Consider the following 6,011-nt stretch of genomic DNA (forward strand, 5'->3'; position numbering starts at 1 on the left):
TCGTTACCGTTATAGTTACTTTTTTCGGTAACTGTAACAGTAACGGCCTTATAAATTTTGTTTGTAACAGAAAAAGTAACTGTTACATTTTTCGGCAACGAGTAACAAATTTAACAATTACTTTTATCGTTACTTTTTTCGAATTTTTCGGTATAATTTTCATATAAAGGAACATATTGATAAGAGTATTGGAATGCAGCATTATATAAATACTACTGAAAGCTTATTCTGGTATTTGTTTCTTTCTACTTTGTAAGATAATGTTTAAAAATTTTTAGTGTTTAATTTGATCTTGTATTTAAAAAAAATTGTATATAAAGTTTGTGTTATATATAAGAAAACTAACGGAAATTGTAACGACTCGTTCTTTTTTGAATAACGATAATGGTAATGAGATACTTTTTAAAATTGGTAACGAGTAACGATAACGAGTTACTTTTAAAAAAAAAGAATGGTAAGCGATAACAAGTTGCTTTTATAAAGTAACTTTCCCAATCCTGCAGCATACATGTATGCATATATGTATGCTGTAATATGTGCTAATATATATATATATATATATATATATATATATATATATATATATATATATATATATATACACAATATATATATATAGCACAGCAAACTTTTCTACTCGTAGAGTAGAAAAGTTCTATACCATTTTGCGATCTTCACAATAATTGATGAAATATTAATTTGAAAAGATCAGCCAATCCGCACGAGTATAGAAGTACGCGACGAAGCCGTGGAAAAGGCGTTTTACAAAGGACAATGGCTATACGGTATGTACGAGCGGTGGAACTCCAGCATTACGCGTCGTTCGTACATAGCCATTGTCCTTTGTAAAGCGTCCCTCCCACTGCTTCGCCACGCGCTTCTTTATTCACGCGGATTGGTCAACCTTTTTAAATTAATATCTCTTTAATTATAATGAAGATCCTAAAAAGTAGAAGACTTTTCTGTTAAGTTTACTGTGCTCTACCCGCTCACGAGCGTTGTCTAGGGTGCTTTAGGACACCCTGTATATATTTTTATTATTTTATACATATACATATATGTATAATAAAATATATATATATATAGCTGTTTAATTTTTTTCAAAAAAGGAAATCAGCAATATAAATAAACGTGTTTTAATAAAACAAAGTTTTTATTTTTTTATTTTTGGAATACCATTTATATGTGTACGGCTTATAAAACGAATTACCATTAAAAAATACATTATCGCTATTTAAGAATTCTGATTCACTTCTCCAGCCTGGAAATATATATATTAGTAGTTATTAAGTAATTCTTAAGCCTTGTGATATTCAGCGCAGCTGGCGCAACGATCGAACCCTGTCGCTTTATGGCGGGCGGTATTCAACAGGCTGATATTTATAGACTACGGCGGAGTTTTCTGCAAACCTTTGCAACGTTTTAAGCGTCAAAATCTAGTTGTTACGTTTATCTCAACGTTTGTCTGATAATCATCAAATTTGATTGATGAATACATAATGATATGATACCATGACAATGACAATGGTATTTTCGGGCAGCGAGACAACGAATATCGCCTCGGTTAATATCGCCGAGAAAATTACGGAAATTCTAATGTAAGATCGCGACCAGCTGCTGCTCGCCCGGTTACTCGAAGTCACATCGTTGTATCTCACAATCAGTGGTAACGCGTGTTGCTCCGTTTAATGTTATGCGTTTTTGATATATCCAATAGGAACAGTCATCGCAACAATGTCAACGATGTGTGTGCCAACCATCATTATTCTTTCTATATCATTCTCTGTTTGGAAAAGTTGAAAAATCGTAAAAAAAGAAAGGAATATTTCTCGTATCTTCTTGTGGCAAATGATGATAGTTCGAAATGGATTGGATAAATATCATTCGGTCTATAGATAGTTACATATGTGAGAACATCGTGTAAATGTGTTGTATGGAATATTCTCTCGCTGAAAATATGATCTCCATTTGATAGTCGAATTAATGCAAGAGATGATTCGTCTTGGAGAACACTGATCGTATAATCAATAATAATCGTAATAGTCAATCGCCTTGAATATTGAAAATTTTTGTGTTCCCTCCAAATTTGTTCGAACAGTATTATTTTATGATGTTTCTATTCTTGAGTGTAGATGGAAGAGGATGCAACAAACTGATAGCCGAAAACATATTTCTCGCAACGCAGTGCATTTCACACACAGGTACACGTTTTGCTCGAATGTTCAACATTTCGCTTTCAATATCGCGCAAATTCGATTATTTCTGGAATATAGGAATGAATTGGTATATTGAATTTTGCGACATCGGATATTTATATCGAGTTTTTAGCGAATTTTTTTCATATTTGTATTTATGTAGTTGATTATTCGATATGTCTTAAATTTTCTGGCCGTTCGACACATTAAATTCGAGCATCAAAATGCATGAAAATTGTGTACGGTCCAATAACGCGTTAGTATATGAATCATGGATGAATCATTATGAATTAAAATGCGATAATAGTATTGTCGATGTGAAGTATAAAGTGAAGTTAAACTGGACTGTTGGTGAAGTCGTGGAAGATGATGTTCACCGGTGGCTCGCATGCGAAGAGGAGGAATGCCGATAGTGGTAGATTTGGAACCTCTGGAAGGAAGTCCTCCGTGGACCATCGGAATCCTCCGATACGCTGTGTTGGTGCAGAAGGATATACGTATAGGTGAGCTATTCGGTACGTAAATATCCATGTTAAAATGTAAACAATTCACAGTGCAGTAAAAAAAACCTCTCTTAAAAATGTTTGATAAAATGATTAGGTATGACAAAAATAGATAGAATTTCTATGTTGATTTATATGACTTATTATACAGGGTGTTCCGGAACAACTTTCCGTCCGTAAAATGACGTATTCCTGATACAATTCTAAGACGATTTTTTCTTTACCAAAATTTAAATTGAAACGTAATTTTTGAGGTATAAGCAAAAATAGTTAGCAAATCACACGTCGAGTACAGAAAACGGGCAGGAATGGCGTAACGCGCTGCAGCTGACCATCCGACGTGTGATTACCACCGCATGAATCGCTAACTATTTTATCTTATAACATAATGTTTGTAAAAGAGAGAAAGAGAGTGAGAAAAAAAGTGTATGCGTACGTGCGTGCGTATGTATAAACGTCCTTCCCTCCTTCCTTTCCTCTTTCTCTCTCTCTCTCTCTCTCTCTCTCTCTCTCTTTCTTTCTTTTACGCACACACTCCGCCATACACACATCGCGTGTAGCAATCAGCTGATTGCAGCGTCCGACGGCCGGCGATCTGGAACAACTTTTGCTAAAGTGACGTTATTTTAAGATACACGTATTCCTGACATAATTCTAAGACATTTTCTTCTTTACCAAAGTTTTATTTAAAGCATAATTTTATGTTATAAGATAAAATAGCGACTCATGCGGTGATAATCGACGCGCCGCGCCGCTCCTGCCTGCCTTCTGTACTCGACGCGTGATTTGCTAACTATTTTAGCTTTACAAAAATTACGCTTCAATTCCAATGTTGGTAAAGGAAAAATCGTCTTAGAATTGTATCAGAAATATGTCATTTTACGGACGGAAGGTTGTTCCGGAACACCCTGTATATCGAAGATGCACAACATAGGCTTTCTATGTACTTTAATTATATTTTATGATACTATTCTTTTTAATCATGTAGAATATGAATGTTTGTACAATATAACAAGTTGATGTTTCTCATAAAAACTTATTGCATCATAAGAAATATTGCATTGCATATTTTATATTATTATTTTATGATAAACTGCTTATTAATATTTTTTCATAACAACCCTGCTTATAAAATAATTTATAAAAAATCTGATAATACAACACACTTACGAAATTTCATAAATCAGTTGTGAAATAGATTCAGAATTATCACAGGATATGATAGACAAATTTTCTATCATTTTGTATCCAACATTTTAAGCAGAGAAAGTAAAAGTATTGTACACAGCAAAGAGAGAAGAGAGCAAGAAAAGAAAAGAAAAGACTTATATTTAAAAACTTTAATAAAGGACTTCACACTTAAAACTTAAAACTTTAACTGATTTTAAGAACTTTAACTTTAATTTAAAACTTTAAAATATTTTATTTACTTATTTATTTACATATAAATACAAAAGAGTACAAATGTAATCTTCATATGATTTTGAGCAACGTTAATGTTGGCGATATAATTTAGGAAGTTCTTAATTCTTAAAAAAAAGTTTAAGAATGTTTTAAAAACATTTTAATATTAATTGAAGGAATATATATGTAAAAAAAATAATTTAAAAAATATTTAGCTAATTTTGTTATACACATTATAATAGTAAATTTACGACAAGAACAGAGCAAATCTTATTGTACACAATGTGACATATTTACGAAAAGAACAGAGCAAAATATACTTTGACACAACGAGATGCAAAATTCACGCAAATAACAGAGCAAACCTAGCCATGCACGACGTGACAGCAAATTTACAACTTTACTTTATTACAAACTTTATAAAAATATAGTATTCAGTCGATAGTTTGTTTGTTCATCGCTATGCATCCATCTCGTATTTGACGTGCTATATGCATCCATCTCATATTTGATTTTTAATCATGAGAAATATGCTTGCAAAAACCAACTGACAGAAGATTAAAAATATAAGTATTTCTAGGAGTGTTTATATATGTACGACCCGACTGGCAATTTATTGTTCAATTGTTATCACAACGTTTCGACCATATGGTTTTGGTCCTTATCAAGTGAACTAAAATTACAATATTAAATAATGATAATCCCGTTACAAAAATGAAATAAACAAATTTATGTACCTGCATTATAGTTAAAGTTGAAAGAGAAAAGAGTCGCTATGTCATAATGACACACCGTGTCAACCTCTCTGTTTAAGATACCGAGAAAGACTAAACGACCTTTATTAATCTATCGTATATGTTATTTAAATTCTCTGTATCCTTTTGAGAGTTAACAGTGTTGTCATATTTTTTAATAAAGAACATTTCAGCTATTTCTCTCTTTCTTACATGTTTTTCAGTATGGAGGATATCAGGCGTTGACCAATCGAAGTCATGATCAAATTCTAATTTGTGTTTACTAATTACAGAAAGATTACTAGTTTGTTGAGTTTTACTGTTCCTGTTTATTATAAATACATGGATATCTTTGCCATCGTTCCCCGTGCAAAGGTGGACGAGATTAATACCCGTATTCATAGTCCGTCCTTGAGGAATAAGGATTCCTTGTTCCTCGTTCCACGTTTCATAAACTTTGCTTGACTGAACAAGGAATCTTATTGGCTCCCTTATCTCAAGGAAGGTCACGAGCTTCCTTGAGGAGTGATGCGACTTTTTTAGCAGACGATACGCAGAATATAACCAAATATAACTTCCAAAAGTTAGTTTCGTTACATTTGTGGTTTTGTGGTTATTTGTTGTCGCGCTCTCAAACTGAAAGTGTATAAAGGAAAAAGGGATAATGGACAATGAATTTTTAAATGATTCTGACGATGGATTTGAAGACAAAAATCCAGAGAATCGGATTCTGTGGCGGATTCCGAAAAGATACATTCGCGATTGGGAAAATCCCGTGGAATTTTTTGAAGATACGAAAAAGTTTTCATATGTATTATATAAAATTAGTTGCAGGCAGCATAAAACGGTGCTGCCCCCAGTCGGTCACTAAAAATCTCTAAAATATTCTTTCCTTCTGAAAGGGAGACTCGAGAAACAAGATGGCCTTGCAGATTCAAGGAATCCTTCATGGAGGCTTCCTCCGTCCTTAAAATAAGGAAGAACTATGAATACGGGTATAAGTTGGTTTTCAACAGTTATCACCAAGCTTAAAATTCACGCATGAAATAGAGTCGGACTCATGTATTAATTTTTTGGACACCACTGTTATCCGCTTTAATGGAAAAATTTTAACTAATTGGTATAGAAAACCTACTTGTTCCAACAGATATATTAATTTTTATTCAAACCATCCT

The sequence above is a fragment of the Polyergus mexicanus genome, unplaced genomic scaffold (genome assembly GCF_030449975.1).
Source record: "Polyergus mexicanus isolate NDT 795.1 unplaced genomic scaffold, iyPolMexi1.0 SCAF_6, whole genome shotgun sequence".
Taxonomy (NCBI): domain Eukaryota; kingdom Metazoa; phylum Arthropoda; class Insecta; order Hymenoptera; family Formicidae; genus Polyergus; species Polyergus mexicanus.